General features: G+C 54.5%; 1 pseudogene; it reads left to right on the forward strand.

Annotated features, from left to right (window-relative positions):
• Positions 1-10032: 10032 nt before the first annotated feature.
• LOC121837886 lies at positions 10033-12741 on the forward strand (annotated as a pseudogene).
• The last annotated feature ends 8197 nt before the right edge of the window (positions 12742-20938 follow it).

Below are 20938 nucleotides of genomic sequence, written 5' to 3' on the forward strand. Positions count from 1 at the left end.
TCTTGCAGGGCGCCGAAAAGACAACCGGTACATCATAGCGCCCCGCAATCTTTTTTAGATTGTGGGATACCTTGTGTAAATATGGGATTACTTGCGGTCTCCTATTTGGCCGGTCTCTTGGTTGTTGGGGTCCCGTCTTTACCTTTCTTAGTAGCTTTTCTGCTACCGCCAACAGAACTGTCGCTGGGAAGCCCGCGGAGCTAAGCCGATCAATCTGCTTTTCAAAACTCTCCTGCAACGTGTGGGGGCAAGATTTTGCTAAGGCCGCCTGCAAACAAGATGACGCGATGCTCCTCTTAACCAACTTGGAGTGTGCGGAATCAAAGGGCAGGAGCCCTTTGATTCCGCACAGAAACAAGTACGTAAAGCACAGAAACAAGTACGTCGAGTGCGCGATGGGGGTAGTTTATAGGATCCCGTTAAGCTGTGGTCGAGTATACATCGGCCAGACTGGCCGATGTGTTAATGACCGAGCACGTGAACACGCGCTTTCGCTGCGATCAACCTCGGGCGGTCACTTGCCTTTACACTGCAGCACTTGCTCGTGCGAGCCGATATTTGATCGCATCTCGATTTTGGGAAGAGGGGCCGATAAGACAGCACGCGAACTGCTCGAAGCATTTGAGATAGGAAAGGAAGGTGACCAATGCGTCAGCCAAACATCGATTTGTTTACTTAAGAGAGAGGTAGCTTTTTTGAGCACGTTTTGATGGGGTGATGATTTGGTGGTTTGTTTGTTTTCTTCTTTTTCAATAAACGTTCAGTTGAAGTCCAGCGCTTGTCCTGTCAATTTCTCTTCCTTGTGTCTTCGTTGTTTGCGCGCTGATTCCATTTTGTAACCTCAAACATCACCCAGATTTCTTTTTTGGCGCATTCCTTGCGTGTGCTCAAGTTCAAGGTATTACTGGTGCGTACCGTACAAAGGATGCGAATTTTTTACTCGTTTTCATCGCCCGAAAAAGGTGATTAGTGTTAGCAATCCTGAACGCTCGCATCGTCTGTCAAATTATATTTCTACGTTGCTATATCGTTGCTAAGATTACATCGTCTTTTATAATCGTAAAAAAGGCGTGTGGCGAGATTTGTACTCTTGGCAAAGTCGTGTATTAAAGTGGTGATCGTCCAAGACGGCGTACTGCATATTTTTCTTTTTTTAATGCACTACCCTGCAAGCGTATCCTGAAATAAAGAGTAATAAAGCTTGAGGTCATAGAAGACGGTCTGTCTATTTTCTGTTACGCAAGTGAGTGGCAGCGCGTCCCCTTCTTTTTGGAGGCACCGCTGAAACAGCTGACGGCAACGGAGAGGCGGTCGCCGTGCTGCCGACCCGCTGCGCTTGTTGCAGTGGTAGCAGGAGTGTACGCGCGGCGCAGAGCGATCGTTCAGGTCGCTCTGGTCACAACGGACGCAGTCGCGGATAACGGGTTCGTTTTAGATGTCTGAACCAGCCTTTACACGGCTATTGTAGGCGCACAGCAGATCTTCGTGACTGTACGCCGTAGCCGAACCCTCGGGCTGCTCCGGTGAGGACCCCGCTACCCCGCGTCGGGCACGAAACCGTCCGCCATGTTTGTAAGCGTAGCTGGGTCGCTTCCTATTGGCTAGGAGCAAGAGCTGAAGCTCGTTTCTCATTGGCTGTTGCTTCGTATGGTTGCATGCGGTTGCATGTGTGTGTACACGTCGCGCATAGTTGTCGTTGAAGTCGCAGCGGTTGCATTCGTTCGTAAGCATAGTGGTCGCTCCGAACGCAAATGTGTGAACGGGCCTTAAGTCATACCAGTCATACCAAAGCGGCGAACCGTCAGCGTCGCAGGTACAGATCTGCACTGGTACAAGTCAGCCCGCGGGCCACGGGCCGGCACCTCCCGCGGGCCGAGCTTGGGCTTTATGGCTACATTCATGAGGGGCCCGGGCCGAGTTCGGGCCTTGCATTCCAGTCTACAAGGCGGGCCAAAGCGGCCCAAGCCGGCAATTATCTTTTTTTTTTTTTTTTTTTTTTTTTTTTTTGCAACATGTATTTTGGTTGCGTGTTCGAAAGTTGCAGATAGGGATGCCGCGAACCACGCTAGGTTCGAATTCGAAAGGTTCGATATTTTCGTACCCAACTGATGTTCGAATTCGAAAGGTTTTGATATTTTCGACCGTACGGAGGTTCGAAATCGAAAAATTCGCAACTTTCAAAAATCGTGGAGTTTCGAATTCGAAACGTTCGAAGCTTTAATGGTTTCTAAAAGTTCAGGTTCGATTATTTCAAATATTTTTTTTTACTTGAGGTTCGAGAAATTCGAAGATTTCGAACTTTCCTAACTTGAAATTCGAGAGATTCGAATGTTCGCACTTCGCAGAAGGAGAGGGTGAGGATTTCGCGAGGGAAAGGAGGCTTGGCGGTTCTTAGGCCGGAGAAGCGTTCGCGCTCTTCTTGGTCTCGCAAGCCATAGTATCGTCTGCAAAGTGACGTCATAGATTTCCCAAAAACAAAGTTGTGTTCGTTTTTTCTTTTTCTTTTTTTAAATTGTAAACTTATATTATCCGCACCTACGTAGAAAACGCAACGCGATACGGTGGGAATCCGATTTTTGCGAACCGTCTAAAGTGCCTTAAAAGCGTTAGTTTACATGCTGCACATCCCCCGCATTTCCCATGGACATCCCTATTTTGAGAGCTTCGTGTCGAGCGGGCTCAAGTGACCCTTTTTAGAGTTCCTCGATATGCTCCCCCGAAGGGAGAGCAAAGTTGCGCATTTGTTATCCCCGAGCCGCCACGCCGCTATTCGCCGAGATCGATCACGTGAGGAGCAAAGCATCCAGCGCCGTGCAGGAAAGCCACCGCTACTGTCGCTTCGCCGGCGTTGCGCGCGCGCGCCCCGGCGTGTGTTCCCCTGCTTCCGCTTCCTTCTCCCCCTTTTCAATTTTTCATGCGCGCCGGCGCGCGCGGCGCCGCCATTCGACGAATTCAGTCACGTGACCAGCTAAGCATCTAGGGTCGTGCAGGAAAGCCGGCGTTACGACCAGCCGCCGAGGCTGAAAGCGCAACTCTGCTACCGTAGTTAGCTATATTCAGGAACTCTCACCCTTTTCAAAAGTGCGCGCCATCTAGTAGCTGCCTCGCCACTTAGCCGAGTCCGCCGTTGCACCAATCTTACTTGATGAACTTTTGAAAATGGTCTGTTGGCGATAAAAGAAATCGACATTCTGAGGTTTAGACACGGTGTCGCGAATCTCCGTCGATATCGCTTTTGCTCTGTCCCGGATTGTTTCAAAATTTCTGGAGGAAAAAAATAGCGAATTCTGGAGGACGGAAATTAGCGCTGTACTTGTCCTTCTATGTGCCCCCAGATTTTGTCCCTGTTTGTAATGCGCTCAGTTGCTACTAATGCGTTTCGCTGCGATTTCTGATAGCGCTTTAGAAGCAGGCAACAATGATTTCCAGAAGTGTCGTTACTCTGAGGCGTGGATTTTTTAGTGATTCTAGTTCTGCCGCTAAATGAGAAGTGCTAGTGTCTGTCCAAACTTACTAGAAAATACCTTCGTGACGGAGCCGACCCATTAACACTAGATAGTGAGTTGGCGCCATCGAAACATCCCGTCGCCTATAACGCGACAGCAAACTACCCGGCTCAAAGGGCCAGACTCCCAATACATTGAAACACTTATGTCACTCAATGGAACAATGAATCATCGCACCTCTGACCTGTGTTATCGCTGGCTTTCAAATTAGAGATAATGGGTAGCTTCGATGGTCAAACTGAGGGACAACCTAGGCCGCTGAATTCACCCTGAAAAAACTCTATTTATAGGGTGCCTGCTACGAGTCCTTGCGCTCTAAAATAAGCCGGAAATTATCGTCGCCTGTATATGGCAAGCTCAAAAGCTCACCGCATGTGCACTATCGTGGTGCCTTTTACCTCGTAAAATTTCAAGGCGTAGCTCGCTTCTTGCAAAAATAGGTCAAGACTGACTTGCCTGGGTCAACGGTGTACGTGTCTGAATCCGACCGAGTTAGCGATGGCTGTAACATGCGGCGCCATCTTTCGGTAGACGGAACGAGCACACGACCAGAGCGCGTCGTCTACTTGCCGCGCCTGTCGGGAGATGGCGCCGCGCGTTACTACCATCTGCCATTATTAACTTTGTCGTTTGCATGCACGTCCGTTGACTCTTGAAGTTTGTTGGTCTCTTTTTTTTTCACTGGAAGGAAGCTACGCCTTGAAATATTACCAGGTAAAATGCACCAGCTATTTGTGCATTCGGGGAAGTATGAACCTTTTATGCCCAGGCACCCAATTCCCCTGCTTATTTTACATCGTAATATCCACAAAGCTGCCGGTTTCAAACTGCACTTCAGTGATCGTTATAACGGGAAGGTGCTTCGAGAAGAGATTAATCGTACCTTGTAAGCCGGCAACAAACAGCTGGTCTCATATGGGCCGTAGTTACCCTTTGCGCTCAATTTTGCTTCATTGCGAACACCATTTTTTGTTCGAGACGCCGTACCTACACATCGCTATAGTTCAAAATCCTCCATGTAGATGACGTCGCCCCGTCAAATTAATTTTTAGAACTGCAGTTTATCTGGATGGGACTTGAGCTCGGATTGCAAACATAGGTTAAATAGATTATTCATTTTATTGTTTTGTTAATATTTTTTTATTTTTTTATTTTACGGTGTTAGCCGAATTGACAAGGTTTCGCGGCAAATCCTTGGGCGTGTACCTGATGAGTATATCATTTAATACTGAGGAACGGTGTTCTGCACGGCAGGTTATTCGTCCGATGGCGTCAGGAACACTCGCTCGAGCACACTGCTCGTGAACGTGCGCGCTCACACCTCGCGCCCGTTGCGTCATAGATAACATCCCTCCAACTTCAGACGTAGTCACCATAACGGTCTCGGGGACGTCTAGTCCTTGGTGGATTTATCCTGCGTGGTTCTGTAGCTACAGATCCGGGATCCCCAGCTGCTGTGTCTTCCTGTGAAGGAGCGTCTTGTGGGCGTCGACAGACAACAGGGCGGTCAGAACCGTCGATTTCCCACGCAGCGGGCGAAGTCGACGAAGATGAACGTCGTCGTATGTGGTTGAGGTGCCTCCAGATCCTTCCCCAAGCGGTTTCTATCAGCCAAGATCGGTAGCCAATCCTTTTCACAAGCGTGCCGTCAATCCACCTGGGAGTTCCCCTGAAGTTGACGACAACCACCGGCTCCCCTTCCTTGAAGGCTTTGGATGCGGGCATCTTTCCTTGCGGTTGTCGTTCTCGTTCTGGGGACTGCATCAGTCTGCTTAAGCTTGTAGCCAGTTCGCGGCCGAACATCATGAAGGCAGGTGTTTTTCCGGTCGAAGTAGATACCGTTGTATGTTGCTTGTAAAGTAGTTTCGCCATTCTCAATAACAGAAGCCCTTCTTGTCCCTTGCCAATCCTTGTTTTAGTTCGTATCTAGACCATCCGCTCAGCTTGGCCATATGTAGCCGGATGGTTGGGAGCAGTGGTTACGGCTATAATTCCGTTTTTTTTTTTTGTTTTTTTTTTTTTGTTTTTTTTTTTTAGAAGTCGGTCATTACGTTTGACACGAAGACAGATCCATTGTCGAACACTACCTTCCTTGGTAGTCCGAATTTTGCAAATAGAGCTCGCGACTCTCGAATGACTGATGCGGATGTGACAGATGTCATGTAGCCACTTGGTGTATGCGTCTGCGATGAAGAGAAACATCTGCCCCTCCAAAGGACCCGCGAAGTCCAGGTGTATGGTATCCCAGGGCTGAGACGGTTGATCCCACGTTGGCAAGGGTACCTTGTGAGGAAGCGGTCTGGACTCCTGAGAAGCAGCACACTTGCCAACTGTTTATTGAATTTCTTTATCGATGGCTGGCCACCACAAGTGGCTGCGAGCTGTCAACTTCATGGACACAATTCCCTTGTGTCCTGCGTGGAGCAGATTCATTGCTTCGGCGCATGCAGCGGTTAGAATGACGACCCTGGACCCCCAGATTGGACATCCTCGCTGTGTCGACAACTGGTCGATTTTCTTTTTAGAAGGCAGGAACATTGCCTCTTTTATCTGAGTGAGCGTTCCTCGCTTAACAGCTTGAAAAACTCGGGAAAGAACTGGGTCCACTTGCGTCATTTGTGCTATCCTGCTGGCCGTTAGGCTAGAACCCATTGGCGCAGAGGCTCCGGAAGTCTTTCTCTAGAGGGGGGGCTCGACATCTCCGAAATCCTCAAGGTTAGGTTGGTTTCAGGTTGACATTAATTACCATCTTTGAATAAAAACATATTAATGCAGCGCGTTCGCATATTCACGCACATATCCATGAAAAACAAATTAAAACAATGATTCAGTAGAATAACAGGAAAAGAAGCTTGCACTGACGATTCATACAATTAATGATTGGATAACCATTGAAATCAGCCGCACCATGTGTTTTTTATTTTTTCTTTCCTATACCAACTGTTACATATCAACCGCAGCTGTGCCTATGCCAAATTGGCTATGTCTCGAAATGAAAACCTTCCTTCATTTAGGGGTTCTCGGGGTAGCATGATGTATTAACGCAGACGTACACAAACAAGTGTTAAAAGTTTTAAACAAAACCCCGAGATTCGGGGGAAAAAAAGGACAACACAACACAAAGTCTCAAAAACACCAAGTTGGGCCATCGGATGTCTCAACTGAGGACAGAGATTGCATACATCGGTATGTACCTCAGGGTCAAGTACATCGACCGTGATCGCTTCGGACTCCTGGCGTCGATGCAAGTTGGGGGGCATCACAAAAGGAATGTGCTGAAGGATAAGAGCTGTGTTTGAGACTTCGTGTTGTGTTGTCCTGAGTTTGTAAACATGTGTCGCCTCATACCTCACCACCCTGCGGGCACGACGCCGCATGCGCGCAAAGCTTTTGCCATCGAAGGCGCCTTGTCAAATTTGGGAGCTCGTAGACTTTCGCCTTTTCTAAGCACTCCCGAATCCCCACTCAAGCTCACCAGCCCCCCTCCCTCTCCTAATGATGGCCTTTAAGCGCCGCGGTAGTACCGCCTGCCTGTTTTGTCCGCGGGCCAGAAGCACCATGCATCTTCTGGGCTTCTTGCTTCCACACGGGGGAAGCAGACAAACGCTCGCCGACGTCGTCTTGTCGGAATCCATTCATTTCGCTGTCCCCTCTTTGCTCGCTCTAAACTGGTTGTCAATCAGGCTCATGAGTCCTGCCTGTCATTTTCTTCTGGTTTTGACTTTTCAAGCAAGCCTCTCCGTCTCCCCGGTGCTTTTTGTGCTTGGCGGAGGTGAGGAGGGCGGTAGGTTAGCATGCATAATGGGTCATTTAATTTATTTCGGCTCAGGAGAGGCGGAGGTACAGCAGATAGGCCGAAGGCCCATACCAGATACTGTAAAACCCTTAAGGTTCGCGAGCCCTCAATTTTCGCGAATTTCGGGAATTGAAGAATTCGCGAAATTTAAGGGCGCGCGAAAATTTCGGTCCTTAAGATTTTCAATGCAGGCGTCTGGAATTCGCGAAATTTAGTGGTCGCGATTATGTCATCTGTGACCGATTCGCGAAAAATAGGGGCCGCGAAAATAAAGGGTTTTACAGTAACCTGCAAACACACAAACTAAAAAAAGAAAAGAGGGAGGGAGAGGGGGAGGGGGGGCTCGGCAGCTCGGTCCTGAGGACCGGAGGGGCTCAAGCCCACCCTGCCCCCCCGCTTCCGGAGCCCCTGCATTGGCGCCTCTATCATCAGCACATCACCTGGAGGACACGGTTCATCCTCGCTGTCGGGCAAGGGTAGCCGACTTAACGCATCAGCGTTCTGGTGCTTCTTTCCTGGTCTAGACCAGCTGGTATTCGTATGCCGATAGCTTAATGCACCAGCGTCGCATTCTTGGGGAGAGAACCTGGGGCACAGGCTTCTGGGAACTTAGGATACCGAGCAAGGGTTGATGATCAGTGACAATCATCACATTGCGTCCAGCGATGTATCGGTGGAAATGTATGACTCCAAACACCACAGCAACCTCTCTCGGTCCAATTGGGAGTAGTTCCGCTCGGCTTCGCCCAGTGTCTTGGATGCGAACGCGATGGGAGCTTTCCTGCCTTGTTCATCTACCTGAGCCAGGACTGCTCCCACGCCGTACGGTGAGGCATTACAAGAAAAAATAAGCTGCTTTGCGTCATTGCAGTGAGCCAGAGTTGTCTTGTGTAGTACCAGCATCTTGAGGTTCTTGAAAGCAGCAGCATGTTGTTTCTCCCATCTCCAGGGAACGTTCTTTTGCAGCCGCTTGTATAGTGCACAAGCCACCGTGGCTCTTTTTTCCAAGGATCGGTCGTAAAATGCAAGAATTCCAAGGAATGACTGTAGAGTGGCTTTGGATGTCGGTTCGGGCAATTCCTTGATTGCCCTCAGCTTGTCGTCTGTGGCCTGGATCCCCGCTGAGGTGATTCGGTGTCCCAGGTAGATGACTTCGGCGACACCAAAACGGCACTTGACTTTCTGTAGTCGCAGGCTGGCTCCTTGAAGCCGTGAAAGGACAGAGTCTAGACGCTGAGCGTGCTCCTTTGGTGTGGAGACACAGACGATGATGACATCGTCCAGGACCCAGGTAGGCGCTGACTCCTGGTAACCCTGCCAGTGTGGTATCCATGCACCGCTGAAAAATTGCCGGTGCTGCTGACACTCCAAAGAGCAAGCGCTTGATCCGATAGAGACCCTTGATGGTGTTTATCGTTAGTATGTCAGCAGTGCTCTCGGTGACCTTGAGTTGCTGGTAAGCTTTTGCAAGATCTACCGTGCGGAACATCTTGCCTCCGCGGAGCTTTGCCAGTACTTCTGATGTGGTTGGTGTTGTGTACCCACCAGGAAAGTCCCGCTCTCGGAGCGACCCCCTGTTTCGAGAGGAGTATGCGCGCCATGTTGTTTTTGTTTTGCTACTGACGGTTTTCCTGCTCCCGCCTTTTGCGCGGCTGCAACATTAAATCACTACTGGAAACCTGCTCGCATACAAGTTCATTGCCCTGCTCACCATCAACGGAACGAGCAGGACACAACAGTGGCGACGAGGATGCACGGTATCGTCTAAGTGCTTACGTTCAAGCAAGTGACAAGTTCATCGGGACGATGACGTCGACGCTAGGCCAGATCGAGCCTTTTGATACGTCCACGCCAGATAAATGGGACTCCTACGTCTCAAGGTTTAACTTGTTCCTGAATGCAAACACAGTGGCGGGACACAAGCGTCGGTTGGCGGTGTTCTTCAGCGTGTGCGGCGCGGACACGTTTGACTTACTGCAATCGCTCGTAGCCCCGGAGGCGCCGCAGTCGAAGACGCTTGCCGAGGTGTTCGAGGTGCTCAAGGCCCATTTTTCACCGCAGCCATCGGAAATAGTTCGCAGAAACACATTTTACAAGCGGAACCAAGCCCCGGAGGAGACAGTATCTTCTTACATCGCCGAGCTCCGACGCCTGGCCCAGCACTGCAATTTCCCCAACCTGGAAGAAATGCTCAGGGACCGTCTCGTCTGCGGACTCCGCGATGAGCACCTGCAGAACCGACTGTTCGCAAAGAAACAGTTGACTTTTTGAGTGGCCCAGGAGGAGGCTCTGGCGGCAGAAGCGGCCGCGAAAAGCACGAGGGTTGTCCGACAGTTTTAAGAGAATGACTTTGCCGCAACCATTCCCGCGACTAACCAAGTGAAATGTCAGAAACCGGCCGCATTCGGGCGGACGGAACCGCAGGCTACGATTTACGGCACGTGCTACGGATGTGGAGGTGCGCACCTCCGCTCCGTCTGCCGATTCAAGAACACGCAGTGCAGGGCATGCAAAAGAACCGGCCACATCGAACGAGTCTGCCGCGCCGGCAACTCGAGTGGCCAGCAGCGAAACCTGCCGTTTCGACTGCCACGGAATTCGAGAGCGGCATACAACGTGACCGCTCTGCCTCATGACGAGTGCTACTATAGCAACCACGTCGGCGCAGGAGGATCACCGGCGCCTTGCAAGCTACGAACAAAGGTGTCCATTGAAGGCCAGATTTGCGATATGGAGGTGGACTCCGGATCGGATTTCTCGATCCTCACCGAGGAGACATTTCGCCGACTCCAGCTTTGCGGTGGAGAGCTGGTGCTGACTGACTTTTCTTCGACGGTGGTTGATTATCAGCTGAGCCCAGTGAACGTTGTCGGGGCCTGCAGCGTGCACGTGGAATACAAGGAGTTTGTGGGCCTGCTGACGGTACTGGTAGCAAGGGGCACCCGCACCAACCTGCTGGGGGTTGACTGGTTTCGACCACTGGGCATTGTCATCACAGGTGTCTCCCAGATCGAAAAATTGACAGTCGACACCGTTCTCTCAGAGTTCAGTGAGGTATTTGAAGACGGTTTGGGGAACTAAGTGGGACCACCAGTCTCCCTGCACCTGGATACCAGCGTTCCGCCAATCAGCCTGAAAGCTCGAAGGCTGCGTTTTGCAATTCAGCCGAAGGTGGAGGAGGAGTGCTGGAGCCTGTAACGCAGCCGACGTGGGAAACCCCCATAGTGACCGAACTGAAGAGCAATGGCGACGTTAGGATATGCGGAGACTATAAGTCCACAATAAACAAGACTCTCAAGCAACACCCGTATCCTAATCCTGCTGTGAGTCATTTGCTGTCATCATTGTCTGGGGGCAAGTGCTCTGCAAAATTAGACCTTGTGCAGGCCTATCAACAACTATCAGTTGATGAAGTGTCAGCTGACGCTCAGACAATCGCCACGCATCGTGGGGCATACCGGGTGAAGAGGCTGCAGTATGGTGTAAGCAGTGCTCCTGGAATTTTCCAGATGTTAATGGATGGCCTCCTCAAGAACATTCTCGGAGCAGTTACATACTTTGATGACATTCTCATTGCTGCTGCTACACAAGGGGAGCTGGCCTCTCGACTTCGCGAGGTGCTTCAGCGTTTCAAGGATGCAGGCCTCCGGGTAAAGAGAGAAAAATGCATAATCAGCGTGCCTAAGGTTGACTTCCTGGGTTTTCGTGTGACTACTGCCGGCATGTTCCCCACAGAGGCAAAGGTTGCAGCGACCCACGAGGCACCTCCTCCAAGAAACAAGCAAGAGTTGCAAGCGTTCCTCGGCTTGCTCAATTTCTACCACAGGGCAAGGCTACAGTTACGGAGCCTCTCCACCGACTCCTGGACGAGAAGACAGTGTGGACGTGGGGAATGAGGCAGCAAACGGCATTTGATGCGGTGAAGAGCCTCCTTTCCTCAAACAGAGCTCTGACACACTACGACCCAACCAAGCCTGTGGTCCTGACATGCGATACTAGCCCTGTGGGTATTGGGGCAGTGCTTAGCCACAGGCTGGACGACTCCAGGGAGGTTCCCATTGCATTTTACTCACGTACCCTATCGGAGGCGGAACGCAGCTATGCGCAGATCGATCGTAAGGCGCTGGCCATAGTGTCGAGCGTGAAGAAATTTCATGACTATCTCTACGGTCGTAAGTTTGTGATTGTAACCGACCACAAGCCTCTCCTGGGAATCTTTGTGCTTTACAAGGTGACCCCATCCATTCTGTCCCCTCGAATGCTCCAATGGTCCATCCTTTTGAACGCCTACAGCTACACACTGGTCCATCGTCCGGGGAAGGAGGTCGCCAACGCTGATGCACTCAGCAGACTGCCTTCGCCTGCAATTGTCTATGCACCACCACCGCTACTAGAGGTCTTCATGCTGGAGTTGTCTACAAAGCCTCCTCTGCAGGCCACAGACATTGCTGTTTTGACGCGGCAAGACCCTGTGCTGTCTCGTGTTCTGAGCTGGGCACTGGGGGGTTGACCTTCGGAGCGTCTGGGTGGCGAGTTTCAGGCCTATGAGCAGAGACAGCATGAGATCTCGGTGTACAAGGGGTGCGTTCTGTGGGGTAACAGAGTTGTGATCCCCACTGAAGGACGAGATCAGGTACTGGAGGCCCTGCATAGTGCGGATCCAGGGTTCGTCCGCATGAAGGCCCTCGGCCGCAGGTACGTGTGGTGGCCAAAGATGGACTCTGGCTTTGAGCACAAGGTAAACGTGTGCGGTGCATGCCAGGCATCGAGTCCAGATCCCCTTCGGGTCTCTGGCGTGCACCACTGGGAGAGAACGAGGACGCCGTGGTCTCGTCTTCACATAGACTTTGCTGGCCCTTTTCAGAGGCAAGTTTTCTTCATTGCTGTGGACTCTTTCTCCAAGTGGCTGGAGGTGATCTCGGTGTCCTCCATGACCAGTGCCACTGTAATCAAGTGCCTGCGTCACCTTTTCGCGACTCACGGACCACCTGAAACTATTGTATCGGGCAATGCAGCACAGTTTGTGTCTGAGGAGTTCAGACAGTTCTTGGCAAGCGGCCTGATTCACTACGTGACATCTGCCCCATTTCATCCAGCCACCAATGGGCAGGCGAAGCGCATGGTTAGAACAACTAAAGATGCTTTAAAGCGAATCATCCAGGGCGATTGGGACCGACGTCTTTACGAGTTTCCTTCTCCAGCAACATGTCACTCCATGCACAAGTACGGGAAGGAGCCCTGCAGAGTTGCTTTTCAAACGCCGTCCCAAGACGCTCCTGGACAGACTGCACCCAGACGGGGTCAGAGACGACCACGGCCAGACCGTCCACACTGAAGAAGAGCAAGATCCAGCACGCAGTTTTTCGTCCGGCGACGCGGTGTATGAGCGGAACTATGCTTCTGGACCACGCTGGGTTCCCGCAGTCATTGCTGAAGTAGTAGGGCCATTATCATACCGGACTCGAACACCTGACGGCCGGGAACTGCGGCGACACACGGATCAAATACGGCGCCGGTATTTGGATTCTGAGCCTACTGAGCAGCCACAAACCAGTGACGCCTCGAGGCCGCATGACTTTCACACCGACACAAGCCGAACAGCCTCCCGAAGTTCTCGCCATTTCAGAGGGCCAGTTTATTTGAATGACTTCGTCTAAAGCGCAAATTGGGGGGGGGGGGGGGGGGGAGGGATTGTTGCGTACCCACCAGGGGAGTGCCGCTCTCGGAGCGACCCCCTAGCTGTTTTGAGAGTAGTGTGCGCGCCAGGTTGTTTTTGTGTTGCTACTGAACTTTTTCCTGCTCCCGCCTTTTGCGCGGCTGCAACATTAAATCACTACTGGAAACCTGATCGCGTACAAGTTCATTGCTCTGCTCACCATCAACGGAACGAGCAGGACACAACAATTGGTATAGGGGGTACGCAGCCTTGCGTGTGACGGCGTTGATAGTGCTACGGTAGTCCCCGCATAGTCGAATTCTGCCGTCCTTTTTCCGGACCACCACGACAGGTGTGGCCCACTCTGAATGTTGAGTCGGCTCCAGGACGCCTTAGTCCGTGAGGCGCTGTAATTCTGCTTCAACCGCTGGCTTCAGTGCGAACGGCACTGTTCGTGCTTTTAGAAACTTGGGCGTAGCAGTATCTTGCAGCTCCGGACTCACGGCCGGACCCTTGTACTGGCTCAAGTCACCGTCAAAAATTGGAGCGTGTTTTTCGATGATATCGATCAAGTTTTTGTCACGCAAGGTTTGATGAACATTGCTCAGTCCAATACCAAGAGGCTCAAACCAGTTACCGCCAAGCAGATTGCAGCCAGGACACTTCACGAGGAGCGGCAACTTCACTCTGAAGCTGTTGTACTGTACCCATACATGTACTGAGCCCAGAGATTCCAGACCTTCACCCGACCAGGTGCGCAGGACGACGTTATCGCATGAGAACTTGGGCGGTTGCCTGGGCCAAGCTGCGCGAAACGTTTCTTCGCTGATGAGTGAGCATGCCGCTCCCGAGTCCATCTTGAATTGAAGAGGGACACCTTCCACATGGAGGCTCACCGCGAGTTTTTCCGTCGTCGTCTGCTCACTTCTCGCCGAACTGATGTTGTGCAGTGAGCTTAAAGGAGCTGTGCAACAATTTCAGGGCTTTGCTTAAATAATTGTGGAAGTTGATGCCTGAAATTTCTGTAATGAATTACAGAAAACAGATTTTGCCTGGACACCCTAGTTTTTATTTAAAAAAGTGAAAGCCGTTTACAAATCCCTGTAACGCCGAATTGGAGCGCAGCTCTTGAGGAGGAGTGAAGGGTACTGAGAGGAGGGTACACCCCTCCCCCTTCTCCTCCTCCCCTCGTTCTTTAATATGCTCCGGGGGGGGGGGGGTCACGTGACCTCGGGGGGGGGGGGGGTGTCACGTGACTTCGGGGAGGCGTGACCTGGGGGTCACCTCAAGGTCACGTGACCCCCAAGGTGACCCCCACGTGACCTTGGGGGTCACGTGACCTGGAGGGGTCACGTGACCTCGGGGGGTCACGTAACCTCAGAGGGGTCACGTGACCTGGGGGTCACGTGGGGGTCACCTTGGGGTCACGTGACCTTGAGATGACCTTGGAAGGGGTCACGTGACCTTGGGGGTCACGTGACCTTGGGGAGGAGACCACGTGACCTCGGGGGTCACGTGACCTTCAAAGGGTCACGTGGGGTCATCTTGGGGTCACGTGACCTTGAGATGACCTTGGAAGGGGTCACGTGACCTCGAGGGGTCACGTGATCCCAAGATGACCCCACGTGACCCCCAAGGTCACGGGACCTTAGGGGTCACGTGACCTTAAGGGTGTCACGTGGGGTCACGTGACCTTAAGGGGGTCACGTGGGGTCACGTTACTTTGAGATGACCTTGGGAGGGGTCACGTGACCTTGGGGGTCACTTGACCTTGGGATGACCTTGGTTACGCCGACGCCGACGGCGACGGCGACGCCAACGACGACGCCGACGCCGCTCAAGCCGGGAACGGGCCCCTAAGAGCTGCGCTCTAAAATGAAAAAGATCCAGGTTTTTGCCGCCTCTCAACTCGTACATCGTCTTCCGGGTCACGTGCGCAGTGACGTCACTTGAGAAGGCGCGGGGCTCCGGAAAAGTTCTCTCTTTAGAGCCATCAGCGAGCAGCGAGAACTCATCCGCTCGCGACCGCGTGATTACGTGCTGGCGGGCGCCCCGCGAAATATACGGTGAAAGGAGGAAAGTCTCATCCGGGTCCGGCCATACCCGTCCTTGCCCGTCCGGCGCTGTCCCCCTCCCCCTCCGGCTTCTGGCGGCTATTCGCGGTTTTGTGGACCTAGGATAGATGGCGCCACTAAAACTCCGTATAATTAAAGTTTTGTCGATGATACCAGGGTTTTGACGCATTTATATATATGTTGGAACGACAAGATTTATAGAAAAGTTACCTTTTATCGAGCAGGTATTCACACAACTTGCTATCTTTTTTACAACTACCCAAGCGACGTCACGCCGCTTGTTTCTCATGGCCGCCGCTCGTGGCTGCAGGTCGGGAAATATTCCAAGTTTTGCCTCGCTATTACACGGCGGAATCGCAACATTTCGATGAAAGGAGGTGTGTTTTCTGCCATTTGTGACATAGTGAACAATATCAAAAGCAAAAAATGCCAATTCTTTCAACGTTAAAATCGTTGCACAGCTCCTTTTGTAACAAGTTAGTGGCGCCCCCCTCCAGTCCGCCCGTCCGCGGCCGCCTGGCTCGGCGGGCAACATTGTTCACCTCACCAATAAACACCGTTGAGCACACGCTGCTCCGGCCAGACATCGTCCACCCTCACAAGCAGGCTGCGTGTCGTCTCTCCTCGGCGGGTGCTTCGGCCCCCTTCGTCCACGTTCTAGAAAGATCGTGACACTGGCGACGAGGAACCGTGGCACTGGAGGCCACCAACGTGCACGGTTCGGCCCACGCCGCCGAGAGAGTCGGAACACCGCACCCCGCTCCTGTCGCCATGCCGCTGTACGGGAGGCTCGAGCCGTTCGAGGGAGATGGGTCCGCCTGGCCGGTCTACGAAGAACAAGTCCACGTGTTCTTCCGGGCGAACGACACGCCGGAGGAGAAACAACGGGACATCTTCCTGGCCAGCTGCGGGACCCGCGTCTTCAGCCTCCTGCTCGACCTCCTCAAGCCGGCCACGCCGCACGTTAAAACGCTGGGTGAGCTGCTCGCCACGCTGCGCTCGCACTTCAGCCCGGCGCCGTCCACGCTTATGGAGCGGTTCCGCTTCAACAACCGGAGCCGCCAGGACGGGGAGACCCTCGGGCAGTTCGTCGCTGCGCTACGAGGGTTAGCGAGCACCTGCGCCTTCGGCGACCAATTGGACTCGCTACTCCGGGACCGGTTCGTCTGCGGCATCAACAACCCTGCCATGCAGACGCGACTCCTGAAGCTCCCCGACCCCTCGCTGGACGACGCGGTGAAGGCAGCGCTGGCGATAGAAGCCGCAGCAAACGACGCCAGCGAGATTGCGCGTGCGGCCGGCTCGCCGTCGACGGAAACGGCGGTGAACAAGATGGCGGCAAGGAGCGGTGCCTGCAGCCGCTGCGGTGCTGCCCACTCCCCCTCACAGTGCCAGTTCGTCCACGCACAATGTTTCACGTGCGGGAGAACTGGGCACCTCGCACGTGTCTGCCGAGGGGGGAGGACGAGTGGCGGCCAGCAGCAGCGGCGGCAGCCTGGTTCAAGCCCGGGTTCCAGCCAAGCCCGCGGCCAGGGTGGTCGCCGCAAGAGAACGCGGCGGGGACGAGCGGCACCAGGCCCGGTTTCGTCTTCAGCCAGGGTCCACGTCGTGGCCGAGGACCCGCAGATTTTCGACCTGTGGCAGACGAGTAAGCCTCCATCGTCTGTGCCACCATACATGGTGTCTGTCGAAATCTGCGGCCACCCCATCACCATGGAGCTGGACACGGGGGCCAGCGTGTCGGTCATGCCCGGGAAGCTGTTCAAGCGGACCTTCCCCGGCGTGTCCATAGAGGCGTCGGACGTCATGCTGCGCAGCTACTCCGGGCAGCTTTCCCAGGTCCAGGGTCGGGCCCAAGTCAGCGTTCGCCTTGGCGACAGGGAGGCAATCCTTCCCCTTTATTTAACCAAGGGGTCGTCGCCGACGCTGCTGGGCCGGAACTGGATTCACTCGCTGGGTGTTCGGCTGCCGGAGTACCAAGAAGCTGCGCTGCACGTGGAAGGACGTCCCGAGCCTCCTGACCGACTTCCAGTCCCTGTTCCAGCCAGGGGTGGGCACCTTCGCCGGCACGACGGTTGGCATCCATGTACCCGAGGGAGCCCGGCCTCGGTTCTTCAAGCCGCATCCGCTGCCGTTGGCCCTGAAGGACGGGGTCACCCAGGAGCTGCAACGGCTGCAGCGAGAGGGTATCCTGGTGCCCGTCAAGTCTTCCGAGTGGGCTGCACCAATTGTCCACGTGGCGCGAGGCTCGCTGGTTCTCCTGGCAGACCTGGCAGCCTTGCACCTGGTGCACGATGTCCTGGTCCAAGCCAGGCCACCAAACGTGCGACCGTGCCACCATCTTGGTCTTTTCGAAGCCAGGGTGCCCCGCGTGCAGCAACTGCAGCACCTTGGCCCGCAGACTTTGTGGAATCACCACCCTGGAACCCCACAGGAGGCAGCCTTGCTCCAAGCTCAGCTCGGCGGTCTTGTGGCTGAATGCCTGGTGACGCAGCTCCTCCCCTCGGGAAACCGCCTTGACCACCTGAGACAGGACCGGGTCCCGAGGGTCTCCCCGTCCTGTCGCACCGGGGTCAGGATGGTCAGGAACACCCTGTGGCGTTTGCTTCTCGTCGACTACATGCGGCGGAGCAACGCTACAGCCAGCTCGACAAGGAAGGCTTGGCCCTCATCTTCGGGGTCCAGCGCTTCCATCAGTACCTGTGGGGCCGGCAGTTCGAGGCAGTCACGGACCACAAACCGCTGCTGGGGCTGCTGGGACCTGACAAGGCGGTCCCAGTGCAAGCCTCGCCTCGTGTGGTACGCTGGGCCTTGACGCTGGCAGCCTACAGGTACAAGCTGGTCTACCGCCCTGGGAAGGACCTAGGACCTGCTGACGCCCTGAGCCGTCTGCCCCTGCCGGAGGTGCCTGCTGCCGTTCCAGAGCCAGCTGATGTGTTCCTGCTGGAGCGGGCCTACCCGGGGGTGCTCACCAGGACCGCGGTGGCGCAGGCGACCAGCCGGGACCCGGTCCTGTCTCAGGTGGTCAAGGCGGTTTCTCGAGGGGAGGAGCTGCGTCACCAGGCGTTCAGCCACAAGACCGCCGAGCTGAGCTTGGAGCAAGGCTGCCTCCTGTGGGGTTCCAGGGTGGTGATTCCACAAAGTCTGCGGGCCAAGGTGCTGCAGTTGCTGCACGCGGGGCACCCTGGCATCGAAAAGACCAAGATGGTGGCACGGTCGCACGTTTGGTGGCCTGGCTTGGACCAGGACATCGTGCACCAGGTGCAAGGCTGCCAGGTCTGCCAGGAGAACCAGCGAGCCTCGCGCCACGTGGAGATCACCCCCTGGCCGTTCCCACAGAGGCCGTGGTCCCGCTTGCACGTGGACTATGCGGGACCCTTCAAGGGCCACTACTTCCTGGTGGTAGTGGACGCCTTCTCCAAGTGGGTGGAGGCACTGCCAGTCACCAGTCCCTCGGCAAGCGCGACCATTGCGGCGCTGCGGCAAGTCTTCGCGGCGCAGGGATTGCCGGACATTATCGTGTCTGACAATGGTCCCGCTTTCGCCAGCGCCGAGTACCACGACTGGCTGCAGAGGAATGGGATCCGCCGGATGCTGGTTCCGCCGTACCACCCCGCTTCCAATGGTGCAGCAGAGCGGGTGGTACAGACACTCAAGGACAAGCTCAAGAGGAGCCAGCCCGGGGATTTCCGGACCCAGGTGGCCCGGGTACTGTTTCAGTACCGGACCACACCCCACGAGGTCACTGGCCGTGCCCCCTGCGAGCTTCTGCTGGGCCGGATGGTCAAGACACCCTTGGACGTCTTGCACCCAGACCTCCGGTCCTCGGCGCTCCTGAAGCAGCTGAAGCAGAAGCTGGCTGCTGACCGAGGGTGCCGTCCCGGGCCTTTGCCGGAGCCGGGAGCGTCGGTGTACGCCAGGAACTTCCGTCCTGGCCCACCCTGGTCTGCCGGACATGTGGTTTCACCAGCGAGCGCCTCATCGCTGTTCGTCCGCATGCCCGACGGGACCACCTGGCACCGGCACGCCGACCATGTCAGGCCTCGCCTCGGGACCTGGCTTCCACCCTCGGCCGTTGCTTCAGAGGACCAGCCTGCAGGGGGCCCAACAACAGCACCGGTAGCGGCCGGCGGAGCGCCATCCACCCCGGAGGCGACGAGCGTCGACACTCCTGTGGCACCAGTTGGACCGGTGCCACTCCCCAATCCGGTCACTGCAGCTCCACCGGGTGGAGCGCAACCAAGTCAGGCAGCGCCCGGCGTTGCCACACCTGGCCCGTCGACACCAGTGCCCAGGCGGAGCGCACGGCAGCGGAGGCCACCTGACCGCTACTCGCCTGGGTGATCTTCATCGACCGGCCAGGACTTTGCACGACCAGACGCCGAGTTGGTGTCGGCCGTGCGCGTCGTGTATTTAGTTTTTTTTTGTTTTTAGGAAAAACAAACTGGGGGGGAGGAGTGTAACAAGTTAGTGGCGCCCCCCTCCAGTCCGCCCGTCCGCGGCCGCCTGGCTCGGCGGGCAACATTGTTCACCTCACCAATAAACACCGTTGAGCACACGCTGCTCCGGCCAGACATCGTCCACCCTCACAAGCAGGCTGCGTGTCGTCTCTCCTCGGCGGGTGCTTCGGCCCCCTTCGTCCACGTTCTAGAAAGATCGTGACACTTTAAATTAACTGACCTGATCCTTGAGCAGCCGAGCCAGAAATTCTCTGTGGGTCAACCAGGCGAACGGCGCTCTTGTCGGAAGCCCTTTTTTCATGCAAGCCTTCGCAACATGACCCACCTTCTCGCAGTATCTGCACTGCGATGTGCTGAACTTGCATGAACTCGGGCTGTAGAGCTCTTCACACCGGTACGTAGCACGGCGTTGAAGATGTTGCGGTGGCCTCATCGTGCCGTCGGTGTGTCAGGCGTAAATTTTCTGCTTTGTTGACTTCCTGGAAGTCTTGTTTGATATGTCGCTGATGGTCCTTGGCGTTCTCCGCTCGTACGGCTATATCAAAGGCCTTGAGAAACGTCAGGTCCCTTTCTGCGAAGAGGCGTTGTTGCAGGTGTTCGTCCCGAAACCCGCAAACAAAACGATCGCGAAGCATAATGTCCATTGAGAGCATTGTCACGTTGACCGAGGTGGTAGTCGCACCAATTGCCGCGGTTCCAGCCGATTCCACGGCGTTCGAATGGCCTGGCAGGTCAGCTGTAGCCGACTGCGCTGGTCGCAGTCAGCTGTACCGTTCCAAAATAGCAATCTGCAGCAAGTTTTTTTTAGTGGGGCAACGTATGCAGTCACTGTCTCATCCGGTAGCTAGTCTCTTCGTTGAAATCTGCACCGGCTGAAGAGCTCCGACGGGCGCGGATCGAAGTGAACTTGGAGCAAGGTGACGAGTTCTTCGATGGAAAACTCACTTGGCGTCTTTGGTGCCACCAGTGCTTTCACTGTTTCGAAATTGGTCGGACGACACAGTGTCAGGAGCACGGCGCGCATCTTTGGGTCGTCTCCGATGCCGTTCGCTTCGAAGTAATATCGTATATAGCCGCTCCGCCCACGACGACCATCCTTTTCCGGGAAACTCCTCCATGGAGCCGTTAATACTGAAGAACGGTGTTCTGCACGGCAGGTCTTTCGTCTGATGGCGTCAGGAACACTGGCTCGAGCACACTGCTCGTGAACGTGCGCGCTCACACCCCGCGCCCGTTGCGCCATACCTAACAGTTCCACGCACACTTTCAATGCACGAAAGGCTCAGTTTAGCAGGAAAATCTCGCCGTTCAATACACCCTTTTCAAAACTGCGTCAAGCAACATTGGTGGTTGAGATTTTAAGCTTGTAATTGGATACGAGTCCGCTCCAAGCGCTGACGCAGATGCTGAGCTTTGACTTCGTGGGTTTCTTTTAACATGACATC

The sequence above is a fragment of the Ixodes scapularis genome, unplaced genomic scaffold (assembly GCF_016920785.2).
Source record: "Ixodes scapularis isolate PalLabHiFi unplaced genomic scaffold, ASM1692078v2 PGA_scaffold4__175_contigs__length_147842914, whole genome shotgun sequence".
Classification (NCBI taxonomy): domain Eukaryota; kingdom Metazoa; phylum Arthropoda; class Arachnida; order Ixodida; family Ixodidae; genus Ixodes; species Ixodes scapularis.